Genomic DNA, 11,173 nt, shown 5'->3' on the forward strand with positions numbered 1-11,173 from the left:
GGTGCAAGAACTGAATCCAAAGAAACGGGCACAAGTGCAAGTGCTGAGAAGACGAGCGCCTCTCCTGCCACAAGCCCAGTCCAAGACACTTCAGCCATGGTCAGCAGTTCAGCAGCTGGATCAAGGCCAACGTCGGAAGGAAGCACTCCATTCCCTAAGACGGGCACTGTAGCTACAGAGATATCTCCTGCTGGGCCACACACCAGCACTGCATCTCAGACAACAACAAGCACGGTGCGCAGCACCACTGGCGGAGGCACAAGCCCAAATACCACCCTACCCAGAACTTTGGCGGAAACCACAGAGATGGCTGGAAGCTCCCCATCTGCTGAGACCAGGACTGGCTCTGTAACTGGCCACGTCACTGAAGAAATATCGACAATTCCAAGCAGTACAATAGCTGGGAGACCCACCACTAAGCTGACCATGGGACCTACCTCGGTACCCGAAAGCGCTACCCCGCTTCATACGACAGCGAAGGTGGGCACCACTGCGGGAGCTGAGAGCAGCACCGGCCTCTTTTTCTCACGTCCATCATCTGAGAGCACTACGGAAAAGGCAACGCCACCTTCTCAGACGAGGACTGTCGCTGAGACCTCCAGCCAAGCTGAGATCACAACATCGGAGTCCCTAACAAGTAGAGACATAGTCACAACCGTCCCAATCTCCAGTAACCCTTCCGGTACTGCAAGACCAAGGGACACCTTCAGAACTGCAGAAAGCACCAGCGCTGTGCCAATAACCACTTCACCTAATGGGATGACAACTGGAGAAGACACTACTAGAATAGAAGAGACCAGCACAGTTCCCTTCCAACCCACTACGTCATCTGAGCCCACAAAAGGGTCTGCAAGTAAATCTGCTTCGACAACACACATGCCTCAGACACCTTCCCAGTCGGGGAGTACGTTAGCACTTGGGAGCAGTACGCTAGAGAACTCAAGTGTAATAGCAGCAGAGAGCACCAGGAGATCGGATACACCAACCGCAGCAAGTTCCTCGATAGAAACGGAAATATCCACAGTTCTCCCAAAAATCAGTACTCCCCAGACAACGGCTGAGACGCTGGGCGTCACTCGTGCAAAAGAAGAAACCACAACTGTCTCTCCTGCAATTCCATCAGGCAGGTCCACAGAGACGTCCGGAAGAACATCTGTTCCCACCACTTTTGCTCCTCTCCCCGCTACTACAGAGGGGAGCACAGCCACCGTAGCTCAGAGTACGGCGGAAAAATCAAGCCCTACTACCTCTCCTCTAGCAGACACTAGCACCTCTGAAGGCACAAGTGTAACAGCGGAGATGCCCACTGCTTCAAGCCCTCGTGAGAAGAGCACTATTCCTAGGAACACCACAGTAGCAAAGACAACCCCCAAATTCTTTCCTTCTGGTGCAACAACTGAATCCACAGGAATGGGCACAAGTGCAAGTGCTGAGAAGACGAGCGCCTCTCTTGCCACAAGCCCAGTCGAAGACACTTCAGCCACGGCCAGCAGTTCAGCAGCTGGATCAAGGCCAACGTCGGAAGGGAGCACTCCTTTCCCTGAGATGGGCACTGTAGCTACAGAGACATCTCCTGCTGGGCCACACACCAGCACTGCATCTCAGACGACAACAAGCGCGGTGCGCAGCACCTCTGGCGGAGGCACAAGCCCAAATACTTCCCTACCCAGAACTTCAGCGGACACCACAGAGATGGCTGGAAGCTCCCCGTCCGCTGAGACCATGACTGGCTCTGTAACTGGCCGCGTCACTGAAGAAATATCGACAATTCCAAGCAGTACAACAGCTGGTACACCCACCACTAAGCCGACCATAGGACCTACCTCGGCACCCGAAAGCGCTACCCCTCTTCATACGACAGCGAAGGTGGGCACCACTGTGGGAGCTGAGAGCAGCACCGGCCTCTTTTTCTCAAGTCCATCAGCTGAGATCACTACGGAAAAGGCAACGCCACCTTCTCAGACGAGGACTGTCGCTGAGACCTCCAGCCAAGCTGAGATCACAACATCGGAGTCCCAAACAAGAAGAGACTCAATCACAACCGTCCCACTCTCCAGTAACCCTTCTAGTACTGCAAGACTAAGGGACAGCTTTACAACTGCAGAAAGCACCAGCGCTGTGCCAACAACCACTTCACCTCATGGGATGACAACTGGAGAAGACACTACTAGAATAGCAGAGACCAGCACAGTTCCCTTCCAACCCACTACATCATCTGAGTCCACAAAAGGGTCTGCAAGTAAATCTGCTTCGACAACACACATGTCTCAGACAACTTCCCAGACGGAGAGTACGTTAGCGGTGGGGAACAGCACGCCAGAGAACTCAGGTGTGAGCGCAGCAGAGAGCACCAGGAGATCGGATACACCAACCACAGCAAGTTCCTCGATAGAAACGGAAATATCCACAGTTCTCCCAAAAATCAGTACTCCCCAGGTAACGGCTGAAACGCTGGGCAGCACGAGTGCAAAAGAAGAAACCACAACTGTCTCTCCTGCAATTCCATCAGGCAGGTCCACAGAGACGTCCGGAAGAACATCTGTTCCCACCACTTTTGCTCCTCTCCCCGCTACTACAGAGGGGAGCACAGCCACCGTAGCCCAGAGTACTGTGGAAAAATCAAGCCCTACTACCTCTCCTCTAGCAGAGACTAGCACCTCTGAAGGCATGAGTGTAACAGCGGACATGCCCACTGCTTCAAGAGCCACCTCTAGCCCTAGTGAGACAAACACTATTCCTGCAAACACCACAGTAGCCAAGAGAACCCCAAATTTCTTTCCTTGTGGTGCAACAATTGAATCCATAGAAACGGGCACAAGTTCAACTGCTGAGAAGACGAGCGCCTCTCTTGCGGAAACCACAGAGATGGCTGGAATCTCCCCATCTGCACAGACCACCAGTGGTTCTGTAACTAACCGCCTCAGTAAAGAAACATTGAGAATTCTACGCAGTACGGTAACAACAGCAGTGCCTTTTACTTCACCTGATGTCACTGTCAGCTCACAACGCTCTGCTAATGGAACGAAGACATCTACTTCAGCATCAGAAAGCGGTACGTTCTTCTGCCTGAGTAATTCCATTCTGATAAGAAGTAGTGTATCTCCAGCCCGAACTTCATATTTTATGGCTAAATCTCAAGATATTCTAAGAACTTTCTTTTTTCCTCCTTTATCTCTAGGGACCATAGTCGCTGTTACAGATCGCGTTAGAGCAGAACTGGCGAATTCTCTGACAAGTGTTCCCCAAATTCCATCGAGGAGAACTGGCAGCATTACTTCACCAGCCGAGAAAACTGGAAGCTCCCCTGTTACCAGTCCTGTAGCTGAGATATCAACTACCATCGGCACCCATAATGCAGAAGAGCTGATTACATCTTCCTCTGTCACCAGTCCCCCAGGTAAGATGAGAAGTATGATTCGCAGGAATCTCTGGATCATGCCTGTAGTTCGCATGGTGTGCCCCAGAAAGAGATTTCTTCTACTGTGTTTGCTCTGCTGAACTGGACAATATTTTGGAGGGTGGAGTCAAAAGCATGTTCATTCCATGCTCATCTATGCGAGGGGTGGGCAGGCGGTTAGGCAGATCTGTGAAGGCTTTCCTCACTGCTCTATGGTCTGAGATGTAGGTTGTGGGTGCAGGGGATTGAGGAGATACCTCGCATCCAGTGTGCCAGGCTTCCTGGGCATGCCAGAGAACCACCTTTGCCCTAAAGTGATATTTTTATCAAATTAAAGGGGGAAGTCAATGTAGCTCTTTATATTCCTGAAGCACTGAACACTCCTTAGCTGAGTCCTCATGACCTACCATCGGAAGTAGCTAAGTATTATTATCCCCATTTTACAGATGTGTAAAGAGAGGATTTCAGTGATGTGGTCACGGACACACAGTAGCATAAATAGAAAAGGAGTACTTAAAAATCCAGGTTTTTTAAGCCCCCCCCCCCCCAAACACACACACACACACACACACAAACTCACTCTCCTGCTGGGATGTGAGGGTTGTGGGGGGGGGGGGGGTTTAAAAAACCTGGATTTGTGCTGGAAATGGCCCACCTTGATTTTCATGCACGTTGTAAGGAGAGTGGTCACTTTGGATAGGCTATTACCAGCAGGAGAGTGAGTTTGTGTGTGTGGGTTTTTTTTTTTTTTTTTCGAATACAGACTAACACGGCTGTTACTCTGAAAGTAGCATAAATGGGATTAGCATTTAAGGTGCCTTTTGGTCCTTTAATAATGAAGCGTATATTAAATAATAATAAAATCACACACAGTCTCAGGGTCAACCGTGTAAAAGCATCAGTGCGGGCGGACCTTAATGCCTGGATGAGCCTCACTGAAGTAACCGGGAGATTGCACACGGCACTGCTGGGGATGATCTTAATCCAGGGGTGGCCAACCTGTGGCTCCGGAGCCACATGCGGCTCTTCAGAGGTTAAGATGCGGCTCCTTGTCTAGGCACCGACTCCGGGGCTGCAGCTACAGGTGCCAACTTTCCAATGTGCCGGGGGGGTGCTCCCTGCTCAACCCCTGGCTCTGTCCCAGGCCCCGGCCCCCACTCCACCCCTTCCTCCAAGGCCCCTAACCCTTCCCCTGAGTCTGCCATGCCCTTGCTCCTCCTCCTCGCCCCTCCCCCCCGAGCCTCCTGCACACCACAAAACAGCTGATCATCGGTGGGCGGGAAGCGCAGGGTCAGGGGCTGATCGGCGGTGCTGCTGGCGGGTGGGAGACACTGGGGGCGGTGGGGGGAGCTGACGGGGGGCTGCTCGTGTTACTGTGGCTCTTCGTCAATGTCCATTGGTAAATTCTGGCTCCTTCTCAGGCTCAGGTTGGCCACCCCTGCCTTAATCACTCCCACTAAACTTTATGTCATCTGCATGGAAAATGTAGTTCCCCAATGAGGCCAGCAGATGGGAGTATTTAGTTACTAATGGCCCACTGAAAGTGATGCCAAATGAAATGACAGCAAATCAAAGGGAGCCTTCACAGCAAGCAGCGAAAGGCAGCGTGAATTACTTTTCAGTTGGTTTGCAATATATGTTACTCGTCATTTCCTGCAAAGATTTTTTTTCCAAAGTGGCAAAACTGCATGAATTATTTGTGTTCCAGGACTTACACCCAAATTTGTTCCAAGTCAAAGTTACAGATATTGAACGATTTCTAAAGAGTTCTGTCCCTTATGGGGAGGGCCTTTGCTTGACGTTCATTTCTACGCATTAAAAATTGTGCACAAACTTACATAGAATCATAGAACCATAGGGTTAGAATAGTCATCTAGTCTAACCCGCTGCCAATATGCAGGATTTGTTGTGTCTAAACCATCCAGGCAGGTGGCTATCCAGCCTCCATTGAAACCTCCAGTGAAGGAGTTTCCACAATCTCCTCAGGCAGTCTGTTCCATTGGCCGACTGTTCTTACAGTTAGGAAGCTTTTCCTGAGATTTAATCTAAATCTGCTCTGCTGTTGTTTGAACCTGTTGCCTCTTGTCCTGCCCTCTGTGGCAAGAGAGAACAATTTTTCTCCATCATTTTTATGGCAGCCTTTCAAGTATTTGAAGACCGCTGCCATATCCCCTCTCAATCTTCTCTTTTCCAAACTAAACATACCCAGTTCCTTCAGCCTTTGCTCATATGGCTTGCATCCCATCCCTTTGATCATCTTTGTCGCTTGCCTCTGGATCCTTTCTAGTTTCTCTACAACCTTTCTATACATGTGCCCATACATTGCAGGTGCAAACACTGGTGTACTCAATTATACAATACTAGTGCCTGCATGAATGCAAATGTTAACAGAGAAGAGACCAAGAACACAAGCCATTTTTGGATTGTCATTTCCTGTGTTGAGGGATTCCAGGTTCATTGTATGCAGCAGGTGATGCACTTGAAGTTGGTGGAAATGGGTTTGTAATTAGGTAGCAATTCCTTGCGAGGAATTTGCTGGCTGATTCTTTTAGCTGCAGTTCCACCTCTTAGGACTGTGTATAACTCTCCTGCTTGTCTTTTGGGATTTGGGTGTGCAGGAAATAGAAATGATAAACAGATTCTCCCAGAACGAAGGGTAGGGGGCTATATTTGGACTGGCCATAAATGTGAACAACAGAAGAAAACGTGGGGATGGGAGGGATTTGCATGTGCCATCTCATATCCTTTCAGGATTCACAAAGATATGTGAAAGGCTAATTGCTTTGTTTCTGAATGTGTTTTTCTGCTTGTTTTTTATATTATATTACACCTCTCCTTTTGCTTAATGACTCTCTGGAGTAATGGAGAAATGGAGACAGGGAGTGACAGTGCAGCAAGTCGAAGTATGAGATATAGTTTTCCCAGTCCTCCTTTGTGAGCTATGAAGGACACATTAAGGATGAAAAGGGATGGTCCATATTTTGTGACTGAAATATTTTCACTCACAGAAAAATGGAGTTTCTTAGAAAGCAAAGCAAAGCAAAATAAAACAAAAACAACAAAATTCAGCAGGTGCGGGGGGGGGGGGGTTGAAACTAATTAAACAAATGTTTTTATTTTGTTTCATGTCAAATTGAAATTTGGTTTTGTTTTCAGCAGCTAAAATTTGTTCAAAGTTTTGTATTTTTCCCTTCTGCTTTTTATCTTTTTTATTTGCCGCTGACTTTAATCACATGAAAGAGAGCCAGGTTACCCCACTTGCTTTTTTCTTCTTCTTTTTTGCTTTTCTCTGCTCTGTAACTTTTTCAAAACTTCCTCAACTGTGCAGAAGTTGGTGGGGAAGAAGTTGAGGTAAAAAAAACCCTGCACATTATACACTGCACTGGAATCAGTCTTTTTTAAAAAGGAGTGGGGAGAAAAGGAAATCTGAAATTTTGAAAAGATGAACATTTTTAAAAATAATTCACACAAAAATTAGAAAAAAACGAAACAAAAAAAATCATTCCGCTGTGAACCCTGGGAAACAGACGCAACTTCAAAATTCAAACACGTTTTGCTAATTGTGTTTCCATGTTTCTACACATTCTGAACCTATCCCCAGGTACTCAAAGAAATCACACACATACACATACGTGCTTGGAACTAGGGATGCTAGGGGTGCACTTGCACCCCTTGGCTTGAAGTGATTTCCATTATATACAAGGTTTACAGTTTGGTTCAATGGCTCTCAGCACCCCCACTATACAAATTGTCCCAGCCCCCTTACAAATACATCTTCCCACTTCCCAGAAGAGATCTAGAAGGCCATTTCCTCACACAGGAGATGTGAGGTTTTCTGGATCTCTAAGAAAGCTCCAAAGTTCTGCTCTTATTTAATCTGTACTTTAATTGTGAGGCTCCTTTTCACAGCCACTAGCCTTCTATTTAAGGAACATTAGATGGGATGCTCTTCAGATTCTGTTAACTTCTCTCCTTAATTAATATAGCTACAGGCAGTTGTATGTTATACACGCTACAGTATGTGCGTGTTATTTTGTGGCAGGCCGCATCTATTGGACAGGGGGCTGTCTGTCTTTTTCTTAATTTCCAAAACATAAGAATTCCCTTTACACATAAAGGATGATACTTGGAAAAATGAAAATATCACGACAAAGAGGATTACTTGGCATGAAGGTGGTCTGACCCGGAAATTACAAATCTTTCAGACTAGAAAAGACCACGTTTCTTTCATTTCAGGCCACAGCTCATTTCAACTGAAAGATATTGGCTCTACATTTACTAGCTTAGTCAACACTGCTCATGCAAAATTTTTGTGACGTTTGAATGACCTTTACGGGGCTCACAAATGATCTGCACCCTATCGGCGTACCTGCAAAAAGATAAGGTGGCACATGCCACTCCACCCAGAGGTGAACATCAAGGAGGCTGACCTGCTTTCCCCAGTTGCTGTCATCTACAGTACTGGCTCAAAAGCCAGCAAGTAGCATGGGCAAATTGCTTAGCACTGTGGTCCCCTAAGGCAAAACATTTACAGACCTGATTAACTTTTAGCATGCAAGTTGTCTCATCGTCCACTTTATGCTTGCTTTATTCTGGGGATCAAAGCTGTGCTAAATTGCACCAGTTGGTAATGGCTTTCAAGAGGCCATTCTAGATGCCAGGGATTGGCCAGAAGTGCTGGCTTCCCTGGCCACATTCCCTTGTCCCAGCCATAGGTGCTGGAACTGTGGGTGCTGCCGCACCCCCTGGCTTGAAGTGGTTTCCATCATATACAGGGTTTACCGTTTGATTCAATGGCTCTCAGAAACCCCACTATACACATTGTTCCCCCACTCCTGGTCCCAGCTACATCCCCTACACCAGTGGTTGGAAGGGCTGAGGTATCAGAGCAGCTGTGCTTGCCTTATGTCACCGGAGGATTCTCCCCCTGCAGGGTTATACTTACGTAAGCCACTTACCCCAACTTGCTTTATGCCGGCAGATTGGCATAAAGCTGCTGCAGGAGGGGCCAGGATCTGGCCCAGTGAATGTATCCCAATGAAATACACGCCCATGCTGCGTACTGTAGATGGTAGTAACTGGGGAAAGCAAGTCAGCTTCTTGATGTTCACTTCTGGGTGGAGTGGCATGTGTCACCTTGTCGTTTTTGCAGGGACGCTGATAGGTTGCAGATCATTTGCACAAGATGTCCTAGTTTACATTTCCCTGCAAGTTTTCTTTCTTCTTCCCCATGCATCTAGCCCTTTTTGAATGATTGTTCTGACCTTGGTGGCATTTGCTGAAAGGCCAAAGAGGCTCTTTACAGCTTCTCCCATGCCTTGCACATCCAGGCAGGAATCAGACACTAACTGTCTCTGAACCGTGATGTTTGTCCTTGTAGGAACCTCTTTGATATTCTTTTTAGCTTTATTTGTTACCCAACCAATGGCCAAGCAATTAAAAGAAAATGTATGATTTTTCAAACATTTGGAACCTTAAAATTTTCTATGAAAACAATGGAAATTGGCTTTTAAAGAAAAATAACATTGAAGTTAATGAGTAAATAGACCAACAATTTCCCGTAATTGTTTTAATAATAAAATTGAATTCACTTTGGCTTTGATGGTGCCCCTTTTGTGTTTGCTCTCTATTAATATTCTAGCCAACAAGTTTACAAGCAGGAAGGTCTGTGGAAAGAGCAGTTTTTATGGGAATATTCTCAAATATATGCATAAAGTGAATTTTGAACTTGGAAATGTATCTATTCGCACCAGAACTACACTCAGCCAGGCACAGAATAGAAACAATACCATGAGACCTATGGGTCCAATCAAAACTAGCCAGCAGAGATCAAATTTAGGATCGTGGATTCTTGCCAGCAAATGACAAAATTATTGGCTGAAATGGTTTGGTGAGTAATCCTGAATAGCAGATAAATTCCAGATCTACTAACTGAGAAAGAATAGGGTTTAGCTATATAACATTGAAAGGTAAACTTCTTGTGGTTTTTTTTTTTTTTTTTTTTTTTTTTTTTTAGAGTTTCTGCATGAGTACCCTATTCATTGTTTGCTTTTAGATAGTGCAGGAATTTTTCATGCTCATGCCTCTCCAGGCTTGGGGGGAGGGATCTTGTAGCAAATACCCATGCAGTTTCTTCTTTCTTTTTCATTATTTGTATTCTTACCTGAAGTATTTCATCTGTGGGCAGAAATTAGGTGTTTGGGCTATCAATGTGTCCGAGTAATTAGAGATTCTTCTCACCAATGCACCCTGACTCCCACCCTCTGAGGGACATCACTCATAACTGTTCGCAAGCAGACCTTGTACTGCTAGGGTTGGGTTATATAAAGACATTATTGACAGTGCAAGGGGCCAACTCGTGTCCTGGACAATGAAACTCCTACACAGGGAGCTGGGAGTGAAATGGATGTAGGGACCACTCCCTTACTTTTCCCAAATGCCTTAATAAAAGTCTTTAATCAGCCTCTTATGCATGGGTTCAGACAGTTTGTGAATTTCACTGGGCCTGTGTGTAGCTTTAGTTTCTCAGGGAAGTGTCAGAGAGAAGGGAATTAGGGCTGTGAAAGTATATGTAGCGAGGGGAGGTCTGAAGAGGAAAAACTGAGGCCAAATAGGTGTCAGAGCAGCAGCCGTGTTAGTCTGTATTTGCAAAAAGAAAAGGAGGACTAGTGGCACTAGTCCTCCTTTTCTTTTTGAGGCCAAATAGTGTCTGAGCTGTAATTTATTCTTCTAGATCTGGAGGAGAAACCAGATTAACCATGGTAAAGCTATCAGTAGCCATGGAGATCATCTCAAACTCCTTGAATAGTTATGGCTGTGTCCAAACATAGCTTAGCTAACTTTCTTAACGCACTGATTTTAAGAGAGTCCTTCCTGTTTGTCTTCATTGCCTGGGGGATCTAGCGGTAGAAGCAGTTAAATTTGTTTTGTTTTGCCAGCTTCTCTATCAGTCTGGGTTTCTGTGTCCCCACAGAGCTCCTGACATCCTTGCAGACTTTGCTTGCTGCTTTTTACCGATCTGTGGGGTTAGTTATTTGAACATTTAATAACCTTGCTTATCTGGCGATATATGGTCACCGCATCATCTCACTCCTCCACCCACTGTCATCCATCCAGCTGTCTTCTTACAGTGGTACCTGGCGGCATGGGGTGTTTGAGTGTCATAGTATCTGATCTTAGTAGTAGTCCCCTTACTTCTACAAATTCTTTGAATCATTCCCTCATTCCTCTCTCTGCGACACATTCTCTTTTTCACTCATTCATCTCCCTCATCTCTAAACAGTCTCTTATTCACTCCTGTATTCCTCTGATTCCTAACTTTCCTGATTGCTCCATTCCTTCATCCCACTTACTCCTGCACATCCCCTGTCTCCATCCTCTCCTTCCCCCCAGCCCACTGAAAAATAGCCCCAAAGCCAACAGATACCAGGAAAATCCCCTTCTCACAGTTACAGTGGTGAGACGGAGAGAGTCATATGGCTATTGGGCCTTTAGTTGGAATCAGGCAGTCACTGGATCCAGGACTCCCATGATGAATGGGGATGTTCAGGGATCGAAAGGCCAAACTGTGTTTTTGTAATTGTTTGTATTTATTTTTTCATTACTCAGAAGGTTAACTTTTTTTAATTAGAGTGGCTTTGTGGCTCTGATCCAAGTAAGCACTTAAGCATATGCTTAACTTTAAGCACAGAAGAATTTTTAAAAAATCTACTGACTACTCCCAGGCTTAAAACTAAGCACATGCTTCAGTGTTCAGTTGGACTGGAGCCTGTATTG

The sequence above is a fragment of the Natator depressus genome, chromosome 25 (genome assembly GCF_965152275.1).
Source record: "Natator depressus isolate rNatDep1 chromosome 25, rNatDep2.hap1, whole genome shotgun sequence".
NCBI classification, from domain to species: Eukaryota; Metazoa; Chordata; order Testudines; family Cheloniidae; genus Natator; species Natator depressus.